Genomic DNA, 12,478 nt, shown 5'->3' with positions numbered 1-12,478 from the left:
CCAGTGTTTGCCTCGCATTTTATCACCTACAAGGAGTGCTGCACGTTCTCCCAGTGTGCTGTTTTGCGGCTCCACGCTCCTGCAGAGGGTGCAGATGCACTGGCGGACGCGCTCGGTCTCCGCATGCAGACTCCAGACCACGGTGGGGTTATGTCGCTGTCCTTGTGGGTGTGTACAGATGTGCTGCAGCGCGGCCTCTGAACGCCTAATGCACAGCAAGACATCGCAATAGCGAGTAGCACATACAGTGTAGGACCAGTGGAGACAAAATGCTGAACGGGTGACCGCTTGCCCCCAGGTGTGCCCCTGCAGAGCACGTGCTCGTCCGCATCTACCACTGTCTCATAGTGCGTGTCTTCCTCGTAACATTCTACCCATTCATTACATAATGAGGTCGCCACGCCTCAATGGGGTCGTTGAGTCGGCTAAAAATGTACTCAAGCTAATGCAATTAGGGTAGGTAATTGAGGCAATAAGCATTCAGTGGCTGTTCAGCACACCTGTGCGCGCCACATGCGTCCAACCTGCGCCTTCGTGTACGTGGTTGTCCCCATGCACGGGTGCCCAGTAGTAGCATACCAGTCCACCCTAACCTTATCGGAGGGGTCGGGGTTTGTGGCCCACGGAGAGCGCAGACAAGCGTCCCTCCGGTGAGAAGCATGCCATCACAGGTGTTCCCTGTGTATGGAAAGAGGCACAGAGGGCGCTCGCCGGATTCCTGTGTGGTGCACCGAGGGCATAGCAAAGGCATGGAATGAGCTACACGGTGCCGTGAGCCTGATGCATGGAGCCACTAGAAACGCGTGTGGAGCTTGAGATGAGCTAAAACTTGGCGTGCTCTTTTCACAGAGGCAGATTTAGATGACTGCGACAGAAAATGCAGCTGAGCGTGTGCAGGCTCCACCGAGAGCAGTGTGTAGTTCGAGTTTAATGGAGATGCGTTCGAAGAGGGTCATGCTACGAACTCACCACTTAAACCGTGGTCTCTCTACTTCAACACATCCGAGGGCACAGCCCCAAAGTCACTGAGACACTTTTGAATCACTGACCAGGCCGCACCAACATTTTTCATAACCTGGCCACGTTAAAGGACCACGCTGTTAAACCTCGCACCACAGACGTGGCAGCCTCTTACTAGAACACCTGGGTGCGCTTCAGAGCCTCGTCTGGAGCATGAGGCGCTACCATGCTAGAGACGTACTACACTAAGTCGTACTGCTGTGTCCAGCAGTGAAGATGGGTGGTGGTGGAAAAGAGGATTGATAGTCCTGACACCTGCCAAGTAGGCACTAGCTAGGGGGGCAGTGAATCATGTTTTATCAGCTAACTATGAGTATCAGAAAAGGGAACAAAGTGAAGAACAAGACAGAAGGCGCGAAAGAGGAAGCATAAAAGCAAGAAAACGAGCAGAGGGGCGCTTTGAACGAAGAAATGAGGGCTAGGTAATGAAGAAAGTGTGAAAGGAAAGCATGGTGAAAGGATGAATGGAAGTGTGAAAGTAATGATGGGGTTAAATGAAGTGAGAAGAATGGTGTGCTGAATGGATGAGAGGATAAAAAGATCGAAGGGAAAAAAGTTAAATTCAAAGGCACAGGGTGAGCGAGAGTGCCGCTGCAAACCCCAGCACTCTTTCACTATCACTCCTTTTATCACACATCGGGTTTTTCCTGAACTTTTCTTTTAATGCATCTCAACCTTTTTTCTACTTTCTTTCATTCTTTTATTTACGTGTCCACTGTAACTCCCTTTCTTTTTTTTTTCATTGCCACTCCTTCCCTCATTTCTATCGTCCCATATAGCTTTCTTCCCTTGTCTCCCTACTGCATCTTTCCTTTTTAGGTCTCGGCTGCGAAAGGCTGCGCTTGCGCAGTCTCGCTCCGAGATTTAATGAGTTTGAGTGACTTTGAGAAGAGGGGCTTGCACCCGCCCCTCTTCTCTCCTGTTCTCCATTGGCTGGCCTCTTAAATGCTGGCCAGCCACTGGAGAAGAGGTCCAGTCACTCCGTTGAAGCCCCGTCCTTTTCGGATCGGGGGGTGTGTTTTTTGCAAGAAGTCTCAGGGAGGAGACAACAGCAAAACACGCCCCCCAATCCGAAAAGGACACTCCCTTTCTCCGAGGCATTTTCTGCTGTGCCTCGGAGAAAGGCGGTGGTGCCCCGGCGTTGCTCCCGCGCACACACGCTATCGCTTTTACTTTCGGAGCTTTTCCAGTCTCCCCTTTGAATCTAATGACCCTTAAAATGTCCCCTTCTGCCTTTCCCGTTCTACCGTCCCCCGAACCCCCCCCCCCCCCATCGCCGTCCAATCTAATTCTGCCCCCTCCGTTGCTCCCTTCCTGGCCCTCTTCACTGTTTCTCTCCCTGCCTCCTCCCCCTCAGGGGACAGGACGTTATCGGAAAGCGAGAGAGCGGAATACGCCGGGACAGACAGAACCTCTTTCAGGACTCACTCACCATCAGACGATCCCTTCCTTCCTTCCTCGGCCTCTTCTTAGTGCGCACCAGCACGGAAAGCCACTTCCGGGTAGACGGAAACGCGCATCGGGACGGTGCACGAAGGGAGCTAGGCCGAGCTGACTGAAGTTATAACGTAAACTGGCAACACAAAAGGCTTTCTCAGTAGTACAGTTCCTTTCTCACACGATGCGCGTTTTCATTACGGCAGCAGTGATGTGTGATTTTTCTGTTTTGCACATTTAATAGAAAATTTTGAAATACAAACAAAATGGCATCTCTTTTGCGTAGCGGCGTAGTGTCAGGAATAAAATAGTTTGCAAATTATTATATTCGAGAATATGCATTCTGGTACTTGTAGTTCCTTATAACGTTGGTATAATAAAACCTCTCTACCCGAATGGCGTTAACTGTGTTACCCACAATTCAATGCGCAGAGTAAAACTATCTAGCGGAAGTGACGTTTGGTCGCTTTTGTGACGGCTACCAGAGGCCGGAAGTCGTTTCGTTTTCGGCGGCGGCGGTGCGGAGCAGCAACAGAACATGGCGGAGTATCTTGCATCAATCTTCGGTACCGAGAAGGACAAGTAAGAACCCCAGAAAGAGTCACAGGCTTTGTAGAGGATGGGAGCTTGGTACCGGTACCTCCGGAGGCCTTTGGGTGGAGGGAACCTCGCAGGACAGAATCGGTCAAAGGAGAGTGGGCCTTACTGTGGAGCGAGAGGATTGGGGCGCGCTGGGAGTTTGTGAGGTGGCAGAATGGAGGCGCTGGTGGGGCAAGGGCGGTGGTGTTAACCATTTGAAAGCGAGAGGATGGAAACAGTTTAAACATTCATAGAAGGGCTATTAAATTGGCTAGTGACACCCTATTATGCGAGCAGGTGTTGGGAGCCCCTTAACTGGCGTCATATCCCATATCAAACGAGTGGGCAGCAGAGTTTGCAGGCAATTACAACCTGTGAAAGCTAATCGCGGGGCCTAAGACCGTGAGAGAATGGATGCGACTTGGCGGGCACATGGTCTAGGAGGAGAAGGTCTGATAGTGGCGATGGCACTTATGTTCTCTGTTTTGGCTGAGGAGAACTTTAATTTATCAGCATGTAAGGAGTGGTAGGATAACTTGCGTACAGGTAATATGTGGATACTAATGAGGCTGCAGTTCAGACAAACATCTGTTATGTACAGAGTCAACACTTCATGGAACAACACGTTTGGGTTCGTCTTAATTTGAAATTGTCATGTTTTACTCTGTTGGCTTTGGCCAGATAACTGCTCGTTTTGTTTAGTGTACTGCATTTCAAGTCCCCCTCCTCCTAAATATTCTGTTTTGGCGGTTTGGTTGAGTAGGGCCACTAGTATTTTGTGGTTGGAGACAACTAAATTATGCGGCATGGTTGACTAAATTATTCGGCAAGAAAAGACTACTGTGATAGTATAACTTCATTTTTTTCACACTTGTTAACCATGTCTGATCGCAGGTTCCGGTATCAAAATAAGGGAGTGAGTAGTATTAAAGATTGTCGCCTACACTGTCCAGGCTCATATGATTTATCAGTAGAGTGGACCCACTATTAATAATGCTTCTCTCCAAGCCGCCCCCCCCCCCCCCTTTTTAGGTCTCGGCTAGCGATGGCTGCGCTTGCGCAGTCTCGCTCGCGAGACATAACAAGCATTTACAATGCAATGGTCTCGGCATTGTTAAAGTTTGAGCTATTGGCATTGCTCATGACATTATTTTTGTTTTTAAAACGTCTGTCTCTGTCACCAAAATAAGTCTTTTTTTTTTTTGTGAGAGAGAGAGATGTTTTTAAACCAAAAATAATGTCATGAGCAATGCCAATAGCTCTAACTTTAACAATGCCGAGACCATTGCATTGTAAATGCTTGTTTGTTTTCTTTCGTAGTTCGTACTTATCGTCTGATCTTTCTCCCGCGTTGCTACACCTCCTTATCTTCACTCCATGCTTTCCCCATTCAGTCCTCGCTCCCAGGGTTCCGTGTTTAATATTGTTTGGCCCTTAGCGCTGTCCCTGCACGTGGTACTGAGCACAAGTCTAATAAGAGAGGATGCTTTTTTCACCCACTAGTCCAAATTAACTCCGATCTTGTACAGTCCAAAGTAATCGCGAGTCACTGCGGCAATACACAGCAGGAGACGACCCTCACCCGAGGTGGAATACACAGTGAAGGGCGCGGAGCGCCAGCTCCTCTCGGGAGCGCTGTCGGGAGCAGGCAGACGGCGGCTGTCTCTGGTGAAAGGCCACAGCACCTCACCTCTCCAGTGGTTAACTTGTGCCGCTGGTTGCATCATGTGGCCACAGGCGCTTATTTTTGAGGACCGTGATGTATTTTTCACCATCAAACTTTGACCCAAAGGGGAAAAGAACAAGCATTGAAAATGCAATAGGTCTCACCTTTGATTAAGTTAAAGCCATTTGCTTTGCAAATGGTATTGTATAGCAAAGCAAATGGCTTTAACTTAATAAAAGGAGAGACCTATTGCGTTTTTAATGTTTGTTTTATTTTTGTCATTCTTCAAAGTCTGTAAGATGCAGTTAACAGCTGATGGGTGATATGTTAGTGTCCAAAGGCTGAGGTGCGACATTTCAGTGTGCAGCAAGTTTAACAACTTGCGTCCTCTTGAGCTAACAACATTTTTATCTATTGTCCCTGGCTATGGGCGAAAAGGATCATATTCCATATGCAGAGGTGACTCTACGGTTGTCTCTGGTCAACAGACTGCCTTTTATAGGCTTTTTTGCATAGAAAGTTACATTCTGAAGGAGGAGGTGCTAGTTATCGTAGTGTACATCTTGCGGGGGTAACATGCGTGTGACTACTGTGGCTTTCTGCTGCGATCTACTCTATGATCTATGAGCCACATGTACCTGTGAGAAATAGTTGGGTTAAATGCCCATAGGCACCGACGTTTACAGAGGGGCCCGGGGGCTACTAGACGTGCAGGCTGTGCACACGTGTTGGTGCACTTTTATATTTTAACAGGCACTGGAATATGCAGCGTGGCGCCAGTGAAGTGACCCGTCCCCGCCCCCCCCCCCTCCCCCAGCTCTTTAGGTTATTCCCGAGCCTCATTATTTGCTTGTTTTTTTTTTCTCTCTAAGTTTAACACTGAGCGCGGTGTCCTTTATGCGGGCGCTGCGCTCAGTGTTAAAGTTAAAAGCGCGGTGTTCCTGAAATGGACGCTGCGAAAAGATAAAGTAAGCACGGTGTCCCTAACAGGCGCCCCGCACATTAAAGAAAAGTAAAAACATACAATTCAAAGGGTGTAGCGTTTCTTTCTGACTTTAACATTGAGCGCGGTGTCCTTTATGCGGGCGCTACCCCCCGACGATGAGTCTTCCACATGTACCTAATCACCCCAGATTAGCAGATGTATAACACACCATTATATAATGTCACAGAGGTTCCAGGAACGATACTAAACACACATTGCACGAAGTCTCCATTGAGGCTTTACGCAACACTGGCACAAATAGCAATGATGCGCGTACAGAGGATAGTGCGGTTTAGTTGGAGGGTGTATTCGGGCTCTTTAGAAACTACGTTTGATCTATAGGCTCTGGCAAGAGGTGAGACCAAAGCACGTTTTGCCTTCCAGAGTGCGCCTCGCAAGAAAATGCATTTCTAACTTATCCGCTGTCTGAGTGAGCCTGTGTCCCTCAAACACACAAAATGCTCTTAAACTGCCAAATATATCCGGTAAAGCTCCTTGACGCACAACTGCAATCACTGTTATGTTCAGTTGTTTGCTGGCGCGTCGCCACAAGCCGGTGAGAGTTCAAGGAAACCGAGCTCCGTTCCCAGCCACTATCTTAGGTTGTAAAAACAAAACCAATAAAATGCATCCAAGTGGAAATACTGGCGTGGGAGAGAAAGAAAGGATGGATATGTAAGAGGATGAAACACAAAATAAGGAAGACGTGTGAAATAATTAGGGGGAAGCGAGGAGAAGCATTTGTACTTTGCAGACTGCGTCTCACTTTTATATGATCTTAAGCAGGAGTAACCCACTAAGCACATCTATTAAACACTACTTCAGAATGACGTAAATGAAATAAATACCCCGCGTATCCCTGCACTGTTTGCTGTGACACTAGGAGGCAGCTCCATATAACCAAAGTGTGGTTCTGGAGCAAACCAATTCACCCCCACCCCTCCTTAGCTACACAGTCCCCTAAAAAGTCAACATCGGGACAGGAGTCCTCAGGAAGTCTCACTCCTTAATGGTATATAAACACAAGCATTTGCAATGCAGTCGGTCTCGCATTCACGCAAGTTTAAGCTATTGGCATTGTAAATGACGCTGCCTTCTATTTGTTTTTAAAACAAAAATAAAAGACATTGTTCGCAATGTCAATAGTCCAAACTTGCGCGAAAGCGAGACCTATTGTATTGCAAATGCTTGTTCTTTCTTCTTAGCCCAGTTCCTCTGCTTGGAGTTCCCAACGGTTGGAGCCCTCTCTCACCGCCGTTGCACCATGTTTTGGCGCTTAGTATAGTTGAGCATGAGTTCACCTTCTAGGACTGCCTCTTGATAGTTACTGCTCCCACGCGATGGGAGGATTCAACAGCACAAGGAGTGATGTTGGTCTTTGGCAGCCACTGACTTCAGTCAGTGGAGGTCTTCAGACTTCTTGACAAACTGCAGCTCGAAAAGACACAGCCTGGAGATTTGTGCTTCCACAGAATGCATGAGAGGCGCTTCTTAGTATGCGGTTAATCTTGTAAAACATGCGATCACTCATGGCTTAGGATATGCTGTACACATACCTTCACTAATAGCCAATTTAATATTTCTCCACAGAATCAAAGAATTGTCACGGACTTTTTCTACTTTCTAATTCTCTTTTCTCCCTCCAGGTGATTGAAGTCGGAAGAAAATCAAAAGGAAACGTCCGGTCGCTTTTAACATCCACCTGAAAATCTGTTTGCTTTTTTTAAATGACACTAACCTCCTTTTTAACAAACCCAATTGGTAGGCTTGTAATGGTAGCACACAAGTTGCCACCTGTGAATTCTGCTGCAGTTTTTAGCTGAAGGAAGGTTGCCTCGTCACATCTTGCATGATTTGGTGAGGGGCTCCCTGTAGCGGAACTCATCCCGCCGTATCCTTGTCTGCATGCACCCCACTCCAGACAGTGGGGCCAAGTAATTTGCCATTGTTTGTATTGCGTAGTGATTTTCACAGCAGTCCTTTTCTCAGTCCTAGTGTCTGTGGCCCTTGGTCCACCCCAGGAGAGGATCTGAAATGCCTGGCATGCGATTGGATAATCGCTATGCCCAGTCCCTACCAGAAGTGTCAATGCCTCAGTCCTACTGTTTGTGTGTGTGTGTGGCCCATGGTGTGCCTCAGGACAGAAGCTGACAAACCCTGAAGGGGGTGCTTGCCAACATCCAGAAGTCTGTCCAGAGGGGTGCAGAAGCAGACATGTTCTTGGTGTGTTCTGGTCAGTGAGATGCCTCTAAGCTCTGCACCAGGTGCCATGAAGCTATAGGCGGAGTCAAATTTAGTAAGTGTTGCGTCTGTCAAATAAGTACAGTCTCGCCCTTAAAGGCTGTTTGTAGTCTTGAGCTTTCCCTTGCTTAAAAGTAGTGTTCTGGCTAAAGACACCTTTTCAGAAGTCGGGTATGCTATAATATAGTTGTCTCTTTCTGCTGTTGATGTTGGCTTTGGCACGGGGAGGGGCATAGGCATGTTTCAGAAATTAAAGGGTGTTCGAGGATAGTGAGTGGGAAGCTGATCTGAGAAGGTGGGTGCAGTGTGCTCTGGGTAAAGGTCATTGACTTCTGGGGAAACCCGAATGGATACGTGTTTTTTTGCACATATGTTTTTTGCACTGTCTTGGGGTGAGAGCCATACCGTTGGTCCTTGTCTTGTAATTTACATACAAATATCACTGTTGCAGAGTGGCACAATAAAGATTTATGGATGTAAACTTTCTTTGGTCATTTTTTTGTCTTGAGAGCAAAAATATATAAACCATGTAGACCGATGTGAGAGGAAACTTGAATATCAAGTTTAAACCCATCTTCGAGGTCTTGTCATGATGCACTACAGTGTGAAGATGAAAAAGTTACTATGATGCCACCGGCAACCGTAGTAAAGCAGTCCCGGATAACATGCTTGATACTGCGATGTGAAAGATGCTTGAGCCCAAGGTTGGAGTATGGGAAGCTTGGTGCATTTCTCTTGTTGCAAGTTTAAAAACATCTTTTTATTGAACGTCTGACACAGATTCATCAAATTGTTGAAGCTACATTGGTCATGTATGTGTCCACCTGTGCAGCACATTTATACACCTACATGTGTATAAGAACCTCAACCGGAGAACTATATATTAACAATCTTCCCCCTCAGCCCCGCATTATAGTGCGGCCTCTCTCCTCCCACTGGCTTTTCTCCGATGTCTCTGGAGCAACACATTCTCCGGACAGAACCCCATTTACCCTCCTGTGATCCTGCTTTTGATGCATGAGAATTGTCCTGCTATACCTCCCCCATGCTAGCCCTGACGTGGCTGTGTCTCCTGGATGTCTCCTCGTCGTGTATCCTCCCCTCCCTCTCTTTGTAACTCTCTCCTCTATCCCTAGTCATGCTGCCCATGAACACTGCCAACTCATATGTCCTCCTCCAGCTCATCATCCCTACGGATCTTCTTATATATTTTCTTGATGCAAGGTTTACCTGGTTGGACTGCTCTTGCATTAATCTTGGGTTAAAGACGACAACCCCACATGCTTTGCTTTTTGACACTCTTAATGGTATTGCATGGTGTTAGGAATGGGGGTCTTTAGTTGGCAGAGGTGTGCACCCTGTCCAAGTAGGGACCTCCACTCAAGTCAGGTACACACTTTAAATTATCCTGATCTCACCCTCTGGTAGCTTGGTGCAGAGCAGGCAGGCTTAACTTAAGAGGCAATGTGTAAAGTATTTGTGCTACACACAAAGTAACACAATGTAAACACCACTAATAGACTCCACACAGGTTTAGAACAATACATAATATATATCTATGTAAAACAAGACCAACATGATAAATTGAAGTTAATAGGATTTTTTTAAAGATTAAATGTGAAAATAGTTCTTAGATGTCACTAGTGGTCAACGTGTTACTTGAGCTCACAAGGGGCTGGTGCAAAGTCAAAGTTCAGGCTGACTGTGATAAAGGTCAGGCTGGACACAGGACACAGACGGCTCCCGCTGAAGAAATAAATTGTGTGGAGCGAGTCTGTCAAGAGCCTACTACCTTGTTGTTGAGTCGTGTGGGGGTTGGGCATTGTCATTGAGCCGCACAGGTTGTGGATACGCTGTCGTCGGGCAGCCTCTGCTTTTGCATCGAGGGACGATGCAGCAGAATTTCTCACACAGTTGGGACAATACTTTGTAATTTTGCAGAAATTGAATGCAGAACCCACGTCTGAGGCGCAGGACTGGAGGGCCACCTCCGTCAAGGGTAGGACTTTGAGAGTCCAGTTGGTTTGCAGGAAAGTCTTTTGTTTTCTTGAGACTTAAGAAAACACGAGGCAAGCCAGCATGCCCTTGGAGTTCAAGTGAGATGATGGATCCAGTCCTTGTCCTCAGCAGAGCAGCTCAGGAAAGTAGTTCCTCAGTCAACACAGTGCGCATTTTACAGCACAGCAGTCTTCACTCCAGCAGAGCTCTTGCCAAGTCCCTGGTGTACTGATTTGGTAGGGCCAGAACCCCAGTACTTGAACCCAAATGTTCTTTTGATGTTGGGGGGGAGGGGGGTGGCGGGGATCGGCTGGACTTCAAAGCAGCTCGTTGAAGTGCACAAGTCCCCCTTTTCATCCCATGCCCACCTGGCTGTCTGTGTGGAGGTGTAATCAGTCCTTGGTGTGGAGACAGGACACCGCCTATTCAGATAAATGTGTGAGGTCCCTCTTCCTGCCCAGGAAGGCAACCAAATGCAGATGAGACCTCTGCAATACCCACCTTTCCTGTGTTTGTGGCTGCATAGAGGGAATGCTCATAGTGTAGCTGTTAGCCAGACGTGTATTGGAGACAGGCTACAGGCACAGAGAGCAAAGTTAAGAGCAGAGCAATATTATTTTTCTAAAAGTGCCATTTCTAAAATAGTAATGTTAAATCCGACTTGACCTCTAAAGAGGATTTATCACCACCATTCCAAAAATATGTAACATTATTTTAGCTACTCCTTTGTAATCCGTAATTAAAGCTTGTGTTTTAAGGAATTCCCAATGCTAGCCTATGTGAAGAGTAGGCCTCACATTAGTGAAACAAATTTAGCTGTTTGTCACTACCAGGACATATATAACTTAAAAGTACATGTCCTACCTTTTACTTGCACAGCACCCTTCCCATGGGGCTACTTGGGGCCTCCCTTAGGTGTGACCTGTCTGTAATTGAAGAAGAGTTTAAGGCTTGGCAAATGGTTTTAAATACAACTTTGAAGTGGCAGTAAATTGTTCACACAGATTGCAGTGGGAGGCCTGACACGGGTTTGCAGGCGACTTGTGTGGGTGAATGCTGAAGGCCCATTTGTAGCATTTAGATTACAGGCCCTGTGCATGTTATACCACTTTAGAAAGCACTTGCAGACCTGTCCACTCAAACGTTGCCACAACGTGTCGCACAATTTCGTCTCCCTACACATGGTCTGTAATGGATCCGAAATCTCATTGTGGCAGGGAAAACGAGACGAAAACCACAGTAAACAGATTTCCAACTCTTTTTCGGCAGGAGTTCAGCTGATGTCCGTTAAAAGGTGTGAAAACACCCCAGGACATCTGCGACACTCGATAACCCTTAGTGGTTTTTTTTGTTTTTGGGGGATGTGAAGGGGGGGGGGGGGGGGGGGGACAGTGCTTAGCTCTCAGCACCAGGCATGCCCCCTCCTCACATGTTTTGTAAGTTGGCAGGTATGGACTTGCAGGTAAGCTAAATATGCAAATCTGGTATATGCCAATATTACCATGTTTTAGAGGAGAAGCGCACAAACTTTACCACTGCTTACTAGAGTCCTAAGGCCCAAAAAAAAAAATGCTCAGGAAAAAGGAGGAAGGAAGGCAAAAGGTTTGGGACAACCCTGCAAAAAGAACCATTTCCAACACATGGTGTCCATAGCACAGCTTTGTTTACATTCTGCAGGTCCTCGTCCAGTGAAGAAAGGAAAGTTGGAGAGCATGATTCTTGATGGGAGGTTCCTTCCCAGGGATAATGTGGAGGCAAGGGGGGAGTAAAATAGTGAGGGGAAAGAAGGCAGTGAGATCTGTAGTATACAGCATATGGAAAGTGGGCATTCAGTGTACTGAGGCTTCGGTGGTGTACAGGCTACAGTGGAGAGTGGGTGTGTATCAGTGGAAAAGCAAGCGGGCACAAGGGGCTGGCTGCAGAATGGCTAGTGAGAGGGGTGGAGAGCCCAATGGACACTTTGGAGACCAGCACAGCAAATGTTGGCGGAGCAGTGGTGAAGGTGTTGACCAGGAAATGAGAGTCCGGCGTGAAGGGTAGGTGTGGGCGGCCACCCTGAATGCTTGCCCTACCTCTGGGATGTAGGGTACTGTAAACCTGATTATTTGTGGGGGGTGACTACACACCTCAAGGGACTAAATTAACCTGAATTAGACCCCCTGCTAGCTAAGACACAGCAGGCAGGGGTAACTTGGGGCAGTGTGTAAAGTATTTCTGTGCTAACAAAACTGTAATCGCAAAACAAGAAAAATCCCAAAACCAAATTTGATTAATAGAAACATTTAATTAGCAAAATGACAAATTCAATAGAAACCAGATATGTTTTTTTAAAGTGGAAATAGTGACAAATCACAAAATATCAATGGTTGTGATAGAGGCTGACCACAATGGAGCGCGAGTTGATTACACCAACTATATTTGTTCTTAGCCAAGATTTTACCTTTTTACTCTAGTCCTTTAAGTCCCAATCCACCATAGGAGTATGATGCTAAACCACACTGGACCTCAATGGAGGGACTTAACCACTTGTATGCTTATGACCAGCCCAGCTC

General features: G+C 47.0%; 1 protein-coding gene across 1 annotated transcript in view; it reads left to right on the top strand.

Annotated features, from left to right (window-relative positions):
- Positions 1-8,409, top strand: part of BSG (basigin (Ok blood group)) — a 33,373-nt gene extending 24,964 nt beyond the window's left edge. Inside the window, exon 8 of the mRNA XM_085640097.1 lies at positions 7,334-8,409. The gene's annotated coding sequence lies outside the window, so the exon portion shown is untranslated. The remainder of the gene's footprint in view (positions 1-7,333) is intronic.
- The last annotated feature ends 4,069 nt before the right edge of the window (positions 8,410-12,478 follow it).

This window comes from Triturus cristatus, chromosome 12 (genome assembly GCF_964204655.1).
Source record: "Triturus cristatus chromosome 12, aTriCri1.1, whole genome shotgun sequence".
Lineage (NCBI taxonomy): Eukaryota > Metazoa > Chordata > Amphibia > Caudata > Salamandridae > Triturus > Triturus cristatus.
Note: the sequence above shows the minus strand (reverse complement) of the source record. Positions and strands in the feature narration are given on the sequence as shown.